At 33.9% G+C, this 13,211-nt stretch overlaps 12 non-coding genes and 3 pseudogenes across 12 annotated transcripts; all 15 read right to left on the bottom strand.

Moving 5' to 3' along the window:
• Positions 1–731: 731 nt before the first annotated feature.
• LOC142242233 (5S ribosomal RNA) lies at positions 732–850 on the bottom strand. The gene has a single exon (XR_012724072.1). It is a non-coding gene; the product is annotated as a 5S ribosomal RNA (ribosomal RNA).
• Positions 851–1,256: 406 nt separating this feature from the next.
• Positions 1,257–1,375, bottom strand: LOC142242120 (5S ribosomal RNA; annotated as a pseudogene).
• A 1,120-nt stretch (positions 1,376–2,495) lies between these two features.
• Positions 2,496–2,614, bottom strand: LOC142242232 (5S ribosomal RNA). Its single transcript, XR_012724071.1, has one exon. It is a non-coding gene; the product is annotated as a 5S ribosomal RNA (ribosomal RNA).
• A 406-nt stretch (positions 2,615–3,020) lies between these two features.
• LOC142242119 (5S ribosomal RNA) lies at positions 3,021–3,139 on the bottom strand (annotated as a pseudogene).
• A 1,120-nt stretch (positions 3,140–4,259) lies between these two features.
• Positions 4,260–4,378, bottom strand: LOC142242231 (5S ribosomal RNA). Its single transcript, XR_012724070.1, has one exon. It is a non-coding gene; the product is annotated as a 5S ribosomal RNA (ribosomal RNA).
• Positions 4,379–4,784: 406 nt separating this feature from the next.
• On the bottom strand, positions 4,785–4,903 carry LOC142242118 (5S ribosomal RNA; annotated as a pseudogene).
• Positions 4,904–6,023: 1,120 nt separating this feature from the next.
• Positions 6,024–6,142, bottom strand: LOC142242230 (5S ribosomal RNA). The gene has a single exon (XR_012724069.1). It is a non-coding gene; the product is annotated as a 5S ribosomal RNA (ribosomal RNA).
• A 406-nt stretch (positions 6,143–6,548) lies between these two features.
• Positions 6,549–6,667, bottom strand: LOC142242082 (5S ribosomal RNA). The gene has a single exon (XR_012723969.1). It is a non-coding gene; the product is annotated as a 5S ribosomal RNA (ribosomal RNA).
• Positions 6,668–7,787: 1,120 nt separating this feature from the next.
• LOC142242229 (5S ribosomal RNA) lies at positions 7,788–7,906 on the bottom strand. The gene has a single exon (XR_012724068.1). It is a non-coding gene; the product is annotated as a 5S ribosomal RNA (ribosomal RNA).
• Positions 7,907–8,312: 406 nt separating this feature from the next.
• On the bottom strand, positions 8,313–8,431 carry LOC142242080 (5S ribosomal RNA). The gene has a single exon (XR_012723967.1). It is a non-coding gene; the product is annotated as a 5S ribosomal RNA (ribosomal RNA).
• Positions 8,432–9,551: 1,120 nt separating this feature from the next.
• Positions 9,552–9,670, bottom strand: LOC142242228 (5S ribosomal RNA). Its single transcript, XR_012724067.1, has one exon. It is a non-coding gene; the product is annotated as a 5S ribosomal RNA (ribosomal RNA).
• A 406-nt stretch (positions 9,671–10,076) lies between these two features.
• On the bottom strand, positions 10,077–10,195 carry LOC142242226 (5S ribosomal RNA). The gene has a single exon (XR_012724066.1). It is a non-coding gene; the product is annotated as a 5S ribosomal RNA (ribosomal RNA).
• Positions 10,196–11,316: 1,121 nt separating this feature from the next.
• On the bottom strand, positions 11,317–11,435 carry LOC142242225 (5S ribosomal RNA). The gene has a single exon (XR_012724065.1). It is a non-coding gene; the product is annotated as a 5S ribosomal RNA (ribosomal RNA).
• Positions 11,436–11,841: 406 nt separating this feature from the next.
• LOC142242079 (5S ribosomal RNA) lies at positions 11,842–11,960 on the bottom strand. The gene has a single exon (XR_012723966.1). It is a non-coding gene; the product is annotated as a 5S ribosomal RNA (ribosomal RNA).
• A 1,121-nt stretch (positions 11,961–13,081) lies between these two features.
• On the bottom strand, positions 13,082–13,200 carry LOC142242224 (5S ribosomal RNA). Its single transcript, XR_012724064.1, has one exon. It is a non-coding gene; the product is annotated as a 5S ribosomal RNA (ribosomal RNA).
• Between the last annotated feature and the right edge of the window lie 11 nt (positions 13,201–13,211).

Genomic DNA, 13,211 nt, shown 5'->3' with positions numbered 1-13,211 from the left:
TGACGAAAGTCTGTACTACTTCTTCAACAAGTACGTCGTTTCCTAAGCCTATGACATCAAAAGCAGATAATCAATCATCTGAGAAAACATTTAGTGTATGCTGAAATAGCAAGGCATCCTTATGTAATTGCGATCAATCGAAACGATCATGTCATTCATTAAATCGATCGTATCTCTAATGCAACGATAAAATATTCTAGAAATAATAATAAAGCAGTAATATCGTTAAAATAGTATTACATCATTATCATGTAGCCGGGTAAATAGAGCAACTGCTTTAAATGGACGTGAAAAATATTTTATCTTGCCAAATGGTACCCACTGCCGGATGAAATACAATCTTCTAAAAAGGTTTAAGTAACTTTTAATCTAGTTGTAAAAGTCTACTTTGTATGTGTCTAGCATGCGTCAGAAATAAATAGGGTGATATTGAATACGCAATATCTGGCAAAGACAATATGTATGGACAAAGGCAACATGAATGGATACCTGCAAAACTTCGTGACCCTGAATCTAACCAAATGCGAAGTATTGTTCAGAATTTATATGAAAATGCACACCAATTACCCCTTTCTCAAGAAAAACATAAATAAACTAATAAACTGCATATTTTGTTGCTAATTACACCAAATGTATACGATATTTAAGAAGAAATAGGCCTAATTGTGTTCAACACTAACCCATACGACGTAGTGTCAATAAGCTAAAAATAAAATAAAAGAGTTGAACAATGCCAACAACACGCGGTGTTCCCAAGCGGTCCCCCATCTAAGTACTAACCGCGCCCGACGCTGCTTAATTTCGGTGATCGGACGAGAACCGATGTACTCAGCGTGGTATGGTCGTTGGCAAATGAACACTGACTATTTAACTTTATTTGAAATCGCGTGGCTTGGTAATGTGTTTTTATTTTGACGCTACGGTTACGTGTATTGTTATTAGCCAAAAGAAACAAAGACGAAACCGGTAATGACAATAGTGCCAATTTATACTTATCAAACGTTTTAAATATTTTACACAATAAATACATTGGTCAACATTTCGTTCTATACGAATATGTTTAGATTTTTATATGAAAAAGTACATTTATTACCAATTTCATTACCAACTGGCAAAAAAACGAACAAATGGTTGTCGCCATTTAAAAAGAATGTGAAATAAATATTAGCTCAAATAAGTAAGTACATAGGTACAATAATTGTTTTGAACATTAAATAATGACGAAACCATAGAAATTAGCATAAAAAGTTGGAAGATGCCAACAACACGCGGTGTTCCCAAGCGCTCCACCATCTAAGTACTAACCGCGCCCGACGCTGCTTAATTTCGGTGATCGGACGAGAACCGATGTACTCAGCGTGGTATGGTCGTTGGCGAAAGAACCATGACTATTTGGTATCATCAATTCGAATTGAATGACTTTGTAAGTTTTAATTTACTTCGTAGATGAGGTTGATGCGAAGAATTTATTATTTGTAAATCTTCTATTTATCAATATTTCCAAGTCATTAAATAATTATGAGAGAACTTATGGATTCAAAATATCATTTCTCAATAAGAATTATTCAAAACGTGTTTACAAAAAGTATTTACAACAAATGTATACAAAATATTAGGAAAATAATGCATTGCAACCGTAAGAGGTACTTATTACGAATTTTTGTGTATCGATATTTATCAAGTCATGCGAAGAAGTCCAAGATCTTTGTCTGCTGAAGTTGCCAAATCGAAAAATGACGAAGTGCCACTCTCTTTAAATCGATTTGACGAAAGTCTGTACTACTTCTTCAACAAGTACGTCGTTTCCTAAGCCTATGACATCAAAAGCAGATAATCAATCATCTGAGAAAACATTTAGTGTATGCTGAAATAGCAAGGCATCCTTATGTAATTGCGATCAATCGAAACGATCATGTCATTCATTAAATCGATCGTATCTCTAATGCAACGATAAAATATTCTAGAAATAATAATAAAGCAGTAATATCGTTAAAATAGTATTACATCATTATCATGTAGCCGGGTAAATAGAGCAACTGCTTTAAATGGACGTGAAAAATATTTTATCTTGCCAAATGGTACCCACTGCCGGATGAAATACAATCTTCTAAAAAGGTTTAAGTAACTTTTAATCTAGTTGTAAAAGTCTACTTTGTATGTGTCTAGCATGCGTCAGAAATAAATAGGGTGATATTGAATACGCAATATCTGGCAAAGACAATATGTATGGACAAAGGCAACATGAATGGATACCTGCAAAACTTCGTGACCCTGAATTTAACCAAATACGAAGTATTGTTCAGAATTTATATGAAAATGCACACCAATTACCCCTTTCTCAAGAAAAACATAAATAAACTAATAAACTGCATATTTTGTTGCTAATTACACCAAATGTATACGATATTTAAGAAGAAATAGGCCTAATTGTGTTCAACACTAACCCATACGACGTAGTGTCAATAAGCTAAAAATAAAATAAAAGAGTTGAACAATGCCAACAACACGCGGTGTTCCCAAGCGGTCCCCCATCTAAGTACTAACCGCGCCCGACGCTGCTTAATTTCGGTGATCGGACGAGAACCGATGTACTCAGCGTGGTATGGTCGTTGGCAAATGAACACTGACTATTTAACTTTATTTGAAATCGCGTGGCTTGGTAATGTGTTTTTATTTTGACGCTACGGTTACGTGTATTGTTATTAGCCAAAAGAAACAAAGACGAAACCGGTAATGACAATAGTGCCAATTTATACTTATCAAACGTTTTAAATATTTTACACAATAAATACATTGGTCAACATTTCGTTCTATACGAATATGTTTAGATTTTTATATGAAAAAGTACATTTATTACCAATTTCATTACCAACTGGCAAAAAAACGAACAAATGGTTGTCGCCATTTAAAAAGAATGTGAAATAAATATTAGCTCAAATAAGTAAGTACATAGGTACAATAATTGTTTTGAACATTAAATAATGACGAAACCATAGAAATTAGCATAAAAAGTTGGAAGATGCCAACAACACGCGGTGTTCCCAAGCGCTCCACCATCTAAGTACTAACCGCGCCCGACGCTGCTTAATTTCGGTGATCGGACGAGAACCGATGTACTCAGCGTGGTATGGTCGTTGGCGAAAGAACCATGACTATTTGGTATCATCAATTCGAATTGAATGACTTTGTAAGTTTTAATTTACTTCGTAGATGAGGTTGATGCGAAGAATTTATTATTTGTAAATCTTCTATTTATCAATATTTCCAAGTCATTAAATAATTATGAGAGAACTTATGGATTCAAAATATCATTTCTCAATAAGAATTATTCAAAACGTGTTTACAAAAAGTATTTACAACAAATGTATACAAAATATTAGGAAAATAATGCATTGCAACCGTAAGAGGTACTTATTACGAATTTTTGTGTATCGATATTTATCAAGTCATGCGAAGAAGTCCAAGATCTTTGTCTGCTGAAGTTGCCAAATCGAAAAATGACGAAGTGCCACTCTCTTTAAATTGATTTGACGAAAGTCTGTACTACTTCTTCAACAAGTACGTCGTTTCCTAAGCCTATGACATCAAAAGCAGATAATCAATCATCTGAGAAAACATTTAGTGTATGCTGAAATAGCAAGGCATCCTTATGTAATTGCGATCAATCGAAACGATCATGTCATTCATTAAATCGATCGTATCTCTAATGCAACGATAAAATATTCTAGAAATAATAATAAAGCAGTAATATCGTTAAAATAGTATTACATCATTATCATGTAGCCGGGTAAATAGAGCAACTGCTTTAAATGGACGTGAAAAATATTTTATCTTGCCAAATGGTACCCACTGCCGGATGAAATACAATCTTCTAAAAAGGTTTAAGTAACTTTTAATCTAGTTGTAAAAGTCTACTTTGTATGTGTCTAGCATGCGTCAGAAATAAATAGGGTGATATTGAATACGCAATATCTGGCAAAGACAATATGTATGGACAAAGGCAACATGAATGGATACCTGCAAAACTTCGTGACCCTGAATCTAACCAAATACGAAGTATTGTTCAGAATTTATATGAAAATGCACACCAATTACCCCTTTCTCAAGAAAAACATAAATAAACTAATAAACTGCATATTTTGTTGCTAATTACACCAAATGTATACGATATTTAAGAAGAAATAGGCCTAATTGTGTTCAACACTAACCCATACGACGTAGTGTCAATAAGCTAAAAATAAAATAAAAGAGTTGAACAATGCCAACAACACGCGGTGTTCCCAAGCGGTCCCCCATCTAAGTACTAACCGCGCCCGACGCTGCTTAATTTCGGTGATCGGACGAGAACCGATGTACTCAGCGTGGTATGGTCGTTGGCAAATGAACACTGACTATTTAACTTTATTTGAAATCGCGTGGCTTGGTAATGTGTTTTTATTTTGACGCTACGGTTACGTGTATTGTTATTAGCCAAAAGAAACAAAGACGAAACCGGTAATGACAATAGTGCCAATTTATACTTATCAAACGTTTTAAATATTTTACACAATAAATACATTGGTCAACATTTCGTTCTATACGAATATGTTTAGATTTTTATATGAAAAAGTACATTTATTACCAATTTCATTACCAACTGGCAAAAAAACGAACAAATGGTTGTCGCCATTTAAAAAGAATGTGAAATAAATATTAGCTCAAATAAGTAAGTACATAGGTACAATAATTGTTTTGAACATTAAATAATGACGAAACCATAGAAATTAGCATAAAAAGTTGGAAGATGCCAACAACACGCGGTGTTCCCAAGCGCTCCACCATCTAAGTACTAACCGCGCCCGACGCTGCTTAATTTCGGTGATCGGACGAGAACCGATGTACTCAGCGTGGTATGGTCGTTGGCGAAAGAACCATGACTATTTGGTATCATCAATTCGAATTGAATGACTTTGTAAGTTTTAATTTACTTCGTAGATGAGGTTGATGCGAAGAATTTATTATTTGTAAATCTTCTATTTATCAATATTTCCAAGTCATTAAATAATTATGAGAGAACTTATGGATTCAAAATATCATTTCTCAATAAGAATTATTCAAAACGTGTTTACAAAAAGTATTTACAACAAATGTATACAAAATATTAGGAAAATAATGCATTGCAACCGTAAGAGGTACTTATTACGAATTTTTGTGTATCGATATTTATCAAGTCATGCGAAGAAGTCCAAGATCTTTGTCTGCTGAAGTTGCCAAATCGAAAAATGACGAAGTGCCACTCTCTTTAAATCGATTTGACGAAAGTCTGTACTACTTCTTCAACAAGTACGTCGTTTCCTAAGCCTATGACATCAAAAGCAGATAATCAATCATCTGAGAAAACATTTAGTGTATGCTGAAATAGCAAGGCATCCTTATGTAATTGCGATCAATCGAAACGATCATGTCATTCATTAAATCGATCGTATCTCTAATGCAACGATAAAATATTCTAGAAATAATAATAAAGCAGTAATATCGTTAAAATAGTATTACATCATTATCATGTAGCCGGGTAAATAGAGCAACTGCTTTAAATGGACGTGAAAAATATTTTATCTTGCCAAATGGTACCCACTGCCGGATGAAATACAATCTTCTAAAAAGGTTTAAGTAACTTTTAATCTAGTTGTAAAAGTCTACTTTGTATGTGTCTAGCATGCGTCAGAAATAAATAGGGTGATATTGAATACGCAATATCTGGCAAAGACAATATGTATGGACAAAGGCAACATGAATGGATACCTGCAAAACTTCGTGACCCTGAATTTAACCAAATACGAAGTATTGTTCAGAATTTATATGAAAATGCACACCAATTACCCCTTTCTCAAGAAAAACATAAATAAACTAATAAACTGCATATTTTGTTGCTAATTACACCAAATGTATACGATATTTAAGAAGAAATAGGCCTAATTGTGTTCAACACTAACCCATACGACGTAGTGTCAATAAGCTAAAAATAAAATAAAAGAGTTGAACAATGCCAACAACACGCGGTGTTCCCAAGCGGTCCCCCATCTAAGTACTAACCGCGCCCGACGCTGCTTAATTTCGGTGATCGGACGAGAACCGATGTACTCAGCGTGGTATGGTCGTTGGCAAATGAACACTGACTATTTAACTTTATTTGAAATCGCGTGGCTTGGTAATGTGTTTTTATTTTGACGCTACGGTTACGTGTATTGTTATTAGCCAAAAGAAACAAAGACGAAACCGGTAATGACAATAGTGCCAATTTATACTTATCAAACGTTTTAAATATTTTACACAATAAATACATTGGTCAACATTTCGTTCTATACGAATATGTTTAGATTTTTATATGAAAAAGTACATTTATTACCAATTTCATTACCAACTGGCAAAAAAACGAACAAATGGTTGTCGCCATTTAAAAAGAATGTGAAATAAATATTAGCTCAAATAAGTAAGTACATAGGTACAATAATTGTTTTGAACATTAAATAATGACGAAACCATAGAAATTAGCATAAAAAGTTGGAAGATGCCAACAACACGCGGTGTTCCCAAGCGGTCCACCATCTAAGTACTAACCGCGCCCGACGCTGCTTAATTTCGGTGATCGGACGAGAACCGATGTACTCAGCGTGGTATGGTCGTTGGCGAAAGAACCATGACTATTTGGTATCATCAATTCGAATTGAATGACTTTGTAAGTTTTAATTTACTTCGTAGATGAGGTTGATGCGAAGAATTTATTATTTGTAAATCTTCTATTTATCAATATTTCCAAGTCATTAAATAATTATGAGAGAACTTATTGATTCAAAATATCATTTCTCAATAAGAATTATTCAAAACGTGTTTACAAAAAGTATTTATAACAAATGTATACAAAATATTAGGAAAATAATGCATTGCAACCGTAAGAGGTACTTATTACGAATTTTTGTGTATCGATATTTATCAAGTCATGCGAAGAAGTCCAAGATCTTTGTCTGCTGAAGTTGCCAAATCGAAAAATGACGAAGTGCCACTCTCTTTAAATCGATTTGACGAAAGTCTGTACTACTTCTTCAACAAGTACGTCGTTTCCTAAGCCTATGACATCAAAAGCAGATAATCAATCATCTGAGAAAACATTTAGTGTATGCTGAAATAGCAAGGCATCCTTATGTAATTGCGATCAATCGAAACGATCATGTCATTCATTAAATCGATCGTATCTCTAATGCAACGATAAAATATTCTAGAAATAATAATAAAGCAGTAATATCGTTAAAATAGTATTACATCATTATCATGTAGCCGGGTAAATAGAGCAACTGCTTTAAATGGACGTGAAAAATATTTTATCTTGCCAAATGGTACCCACTGCCGGATGAAATACAATCTTCTAAAAAGGTTTAAGTAACTTTTAATCTAGTTGTAAAAGTCTACTTTGTATGTGTCTAGCATGCGTCAGAAATAAATAGGGTGATATTGAATACGCAATATCTGGCAAAGACAATATGTATGGACAAAGGCAACATGAATGGATACCTGCAAAACTTCGTGACCCTGAATCTAACCAAATACGAAGTATTGTTCAGAATTTATATGAAAATGCACACCAATTACCCCTTTCTCAAGAAAAACATAAATAAACTAATAAACTGCATATTTTGTTGCTAATTACACCAAATGTATACGATATTTAAGAAGAAATAGGCCTAATTGTGTTCAACACTAACCCATACGACGTAGTGTCAATAAGCTAAAAATAAAATAAAAGAGTTGAACAATGCCAACAACACGCGGTGTTCCCAAGCGGTCCCCCATCTAAGTACTAACCGCGCCCGACGCTGCTTAATTTCGGTGATCGGACGAGAACCGATGTACTCAGCGTGGTATGGTCGTTGGCAAATGAACACTGACTATTTAACTTTATTTGAAATCGCGTGGCTTGGTAATGTGTTTTTATTTTGACGCTACGGTTACGTGTATTGTTATTAGCCAAAAGAAACAAAGACGAAACCGGTAATGACAATAGTGCCAATTTATACTTATCAAACGTTTTAAATATTTTACACAATAAATACATTGGTCAACATTTCGTTCTATACGAATATGTTTAGATTTTTATATGAAAAAGTACATTTATTACCAATTTCATTACCAACTGGCAAAAAAACGAACAAATGGTTGTCGCCATTTAAAAAGAATGTGAAATAAATATTAGCTCAAATAAGTAAGTACATAGGTACAATAATTGTTTTGAACATTAAAAAATGACGAAACCATAGAAATTAGCATAAAAAGTTGGAAGATGCCAACAACACGCGGTGTTCCCAAGCGGTCCACCATCTAAGTACTAACCGCGCCCGACGCTGCTTAATTTCGGTGATCGGACGAGAACCGATGTACTCAGCGTGGTATGGTCGTTGGCGAAAGAACCATGACTATTTGGTATCATCAATTCGAATTGAATGACTTTGTAAGTTTTAATTTACTTCGTAGATGAGGTTGATGCGAAGAATTTATTATTTGTAAATCTTCTATTTATCAATATTTCCAAGTCATTAAATAATTATGAGAGAACTTATTGATTCAAAATATCATTTCTCAATAAGAATTATTCAAAACGTGTTTACAAAAAGTATTTACAACAAATGTATACAAAATATTAAGAAAATAATGCATTGCAACCGTAAGAGGTACTTATTACGAATTTTTGTGTATCGATATTTATCAAGTCATGCGAAGAAGTCCAAGATCTTTGTCTGCTGAAGTTGCCAAATCGAAAAATGACGAAGTGCCACTCTCTTTAAATCGATTTGACGAAAGTCTGTACTACTTCTTCAACAAGTACGTCGTTTCCTAAGCCTATGACATCAAAAGCAGATAATCAATCATCTGAGAAAACATTTAGTGTATGCTGAAATAGCAAGGCATCCTTATGTAATTGCGATCAATCGAAACGATCATGTCATTCATTAAATCGATCGTATCTCTAATGCAACGATAAAATATTCTAGAAATAATAATAAAGCAGTAATATCGTTAAAATAGTATTACATCATTATCATGTAGCCGGGTAAATAGAGCAACTGCTTTAAATGGACGTGAAAAATATTTTATCTTGCCAAATGGTACCCACTGCCGGATGAAATACAATCTTCTAAAAAGGTTTAAGTAACTTTTAATCTAGTTGTAAAAGTCTACTTTGTATGTGTCTAGCATGCGTCAGAAATAAATAGGGTGATATTGAATACGCAATATCTGGCAAAGACAATATGTATGGACAAAGGCAACATGAATGGATACCTGCAAAACTTCGTGACCCTGAATTTAACCAAATACGAAGTATTGTTCAGAATTTATATGAAAATGCACACCAATTACCCCTTTCTCAAGAAAAACATAAATAAACTAATAAACTGCATATTTTGTTGCTAATTACACCAAATGTATACGATATTTAAGAAGAAATAGGCCTAATTGTGTTCAACACTAACCCATACGACGTAGTGTCAATAAGCTAAAAATAAAATAAAAGAGTTGAACAATGCCAACAACACGCGGTGTTCCCAAGCGGTCCCCCATCTAAGTACTAACCGCGCCCGACGCTGCTTAATTTCGGTGATCGGACGAGAACCGATGTACTCAGCGTGGTATGGTCGTTGGCAAATGAACACTGACTATTTAACTTTATTTGAAATCGCGTGGCTTGGTAATGTGTTTTTATTTTGACGCTACGGTTACGTGTATTGTTATTAGCCAAAAGAAACAAAGACGAAACCGGTAATGACAATAGTGCCAATTTATACTTATCAAACGTTTTAAATATTTTACACAATAAATACATTGGTCAACATTTCGTTCTATACGAATATGTTTAGATTTTTATATGAAAAAGTACATTTATTACCAATTTCATTACCAACTGGCAAAAAAACGAACAAATGGTTGTCGCCATTTAAAAAGAATGTGAAATAAATATTAGCTCAAATAAGTAAGTACATAGGTACAATAATTGTTTTGAACATTAAATAATGACGAAACCATAGAAATTAGCATAAAAAGTTGGAAGATGCCAACAACACGCGGTGTTCCCAAGCGGTCCCCCATCTAAGTACTAACCGCGCCCGACGCTGCTTAATTTCGGTGATCGGACGAGAACCGATGTACTCAGCGTGGTATGGTCGTTGGCGAAAGAACCATGACTATTTGGTATCATCAATTCGAATTGAATGACTTTGTAAGTTTTAATTTACTTCGTAGATGAGGTTGATGCGAAGAATTTATTATTTGTAAATCTTCTATTTATCAATATTTCCAAGTCATTAAATAATTATGAGAGAACTTATTGATTCAAAATATCATTTCTCAATAAGAATTATTCAAAACGTGTTTACAAAAAGTATTTACAACAAATGTATACAAAATATTAGGAAAATAATGCATTGCAACCGTAAGAGGTACTTATTACGAATTTTTGTGTATCGATATTTATCAAGTCATGCGAAGAAGTCCAAGATCTTTGTCTGCTGAAGTTGCCAAATCGAAAAATGACGAAGTGCCACTCTCTTTAAATTGATTTGACGAAAGTCTGTACTACTTCTTCAACAAGTACGTCGTTTCCTAAGCCTATGACATCAAAAGCAGATAATCAATCATCTGAGAAAACATTTAGTGTATGCTGAAATAGCAAGGCATCCTTATGTAATTGCGATCAATCGAAACGATCATGTCATTCATTAAATCGATCGTATCTCTAATGCAAAGATAAAATATTCTAGAAATAATAATAAAGCAGTAATATCGTTAAAATAGTATTACATCATTATCATGTAGCCGGGTAAATAGAGCAACTGCTTTAAATGGACGTGAAAAATATTTTATCTTGCCAAATGGTACCCACTGCCGGATGAAATACAATCTTCTAAAAAGGTTTAAGTAACTTTTAATCTAGTTGTAAAAGTCTACTTTGTATGTGTCTAGCATGCGTCAGAAATAAATAGGGTGATATTGAATACGCAATATCTGGCAAAGACAATATGTATGGACAAAGGCAACATGAATGGATACCTGCAAAACTTCGTGACCCTGAATCTAACCAAATACGAAGTATTGTTCAGAATTTATATGAAAACGCACACCAATTACCCCTTTCTCAAGAAAAACATAAATAAACTAATAAACTGCATATTTTGTTGCTAATTACACCAAATGTATACAATATTTAAGAAGAAATAGGCCTAATTGTGTTCAACACTAACCCATACGACGTAGTGTCAAATAAGCTAAAAATAAAATAAAAGAGTTGAACAATGCCAACAACACGCGGTGTTCCCAAGCGGTCCCCCATCTAAGTACTAACCGCGCCCGACGCTGCTTAATTTCGGTGATCGGACGAGAACCGATGTACTCAGCGTGGTATGGTCGTTGGCAAATGAACACTGACTATTTAACTTGTTTTGAAATCGCGTGGCTTGGTAATGTGTTTTTATTTTGACGCTACGGTTACGTGTATTGTTATTAGCCAAAAGAAACAAAGACGAAACCGGTAATGACAATAGTGCCAATTTATACTTATCAAACGTTTTAAATATTTTACACAATAAATAAATTGGTCAACATTTCGTTCTATACGAATATGTTTAGATTTTTATATGAAAAAGTACATTTGTTACCAATTTCATTACCAACTGGCAAAAAAACGAACAAATGGTTGTCGCCATTTAAAAAGAATGTGAAATAAATATTAGCTCAAATAAGTAAGTACATAGGTACAATAATTGTTTTGAACATTAAATAATGACGAAACCATAGAAATTAGCATAAAAAGTTGGAAGATGCCAACAACACGCGGTGTTCCCAAGCGGTCCACCATCTAAGTACTAACCGCGCCCGACGCTGCTTAATTTCGGTGATCGGACGAGAACCGATGTACTCAGCGTGGTATGGTCGTTGGCGAAAGAACCATGACTATTTGGTATCATCAATTCGAATTGAATGACTTTGTAAGTTTTAATTTACTTCGTAGATGAGGTTGATGCGAAGAATTTATTATTTGTAAATCTTCTATTTATCAATATTTCCAAGTCATTAAATAATTATGAGAGAACTTATTGATTCAAAATATCATTTCTCAATAAGAATTATTCAAAACGTGTTTACAAAAAGTATTTACAACAAATGTATACAAAATATTAGGAAAATAATGCATTGCAACCGTAAGAGGTACTTATTACGAATTTTTGTGTATCGATATTTATCAAGTCATGCGAAGAAGTCCAAGATCTTTGTCTGCTGAAGTTGCCAAATCGAAAAATGACGAAGTGCCACTCTCTTTAAATTGATTTGACGAAAGTCTGTACTACTTCTTCAACAAGTACGTCGTTTCCTAAGCCTATGACATCAAAAGCAGATAATCAATCATCTGAGAAAACATTTAGTGTATGCTGAAATAGCAAGGCATCCTTATGTAATTGCGATCAATCGAAACGATCATGTCATTCATTAAATCGATCGTATCTCTAATGCAAAGATAAAATATTCTAGAAATAATAATAAAGCAGTAATATCGTTAAAATAGTATTACATCATTATCATGTAGCCGGGTAAATAGAGCAACTGCTTTAAATGGACGTGAAAAATATTTTATCTTGCCAAATGGTACCCACTGCCGGATGAAATACAATCTTCTAAAAAGGTTTAAGTAACTTTTAATCTAGTTGTAAAAGTCTACTTTGTATGTGTCTAGCATGCGTCAGAAATAAATAGGGTGATATTGAATACGCAATATCTGGCAAAGACAATATGTATGGACAAAGGCAACATGAATGGATACCTGCAAAACTTCGTGACCCTGAATCTAACCAAATACGAAGTATTGTTCAGAATTTATATGAAAACGCACACCAATTACCCCTTTCTCAAGAAAAACATAAATAAACTAATAAACTGCATATTTTGTTGCTAATTACACCAAATGTATACAATATTTAAGAAGAAATAGGCCTAATTGTGTTCAACACTAACCCATACGACGTAGTGTCAAATAAGCTAAAAATAAAATAAAAGAGTTGAACAATGCCAACAACACGCGGTGTTCCCAAGCGGTCCCCCATCTAAGTACTAACCGCGCCCGACGCTGCTTAATTTCGGTGATCGGACGAGAACCGATGTACTCAGCGTGGTATGGTCGTTGGCAAATGAACACT

Source organism: Haematobia irritans, chromosome 5, assembly GCF_050003625.1.
Source record: "Haematobia irritans isolate KBUSLIRL chromosome 5, ASM5000362v1, whole genome shotgun sequence".
In the NCBI taxonomy this organism is placed as follows: domain Eukaryota; kingdom Metazoa; phylum Arthropoda; class Insecta; order Diptera; family Muscidae; genus Haematobia; species Haematobia irritans.
Note: the sequence above shows the minus strand (reverse complement) of the source record. Positions and strands in the feature narration are given on the sequence as shown.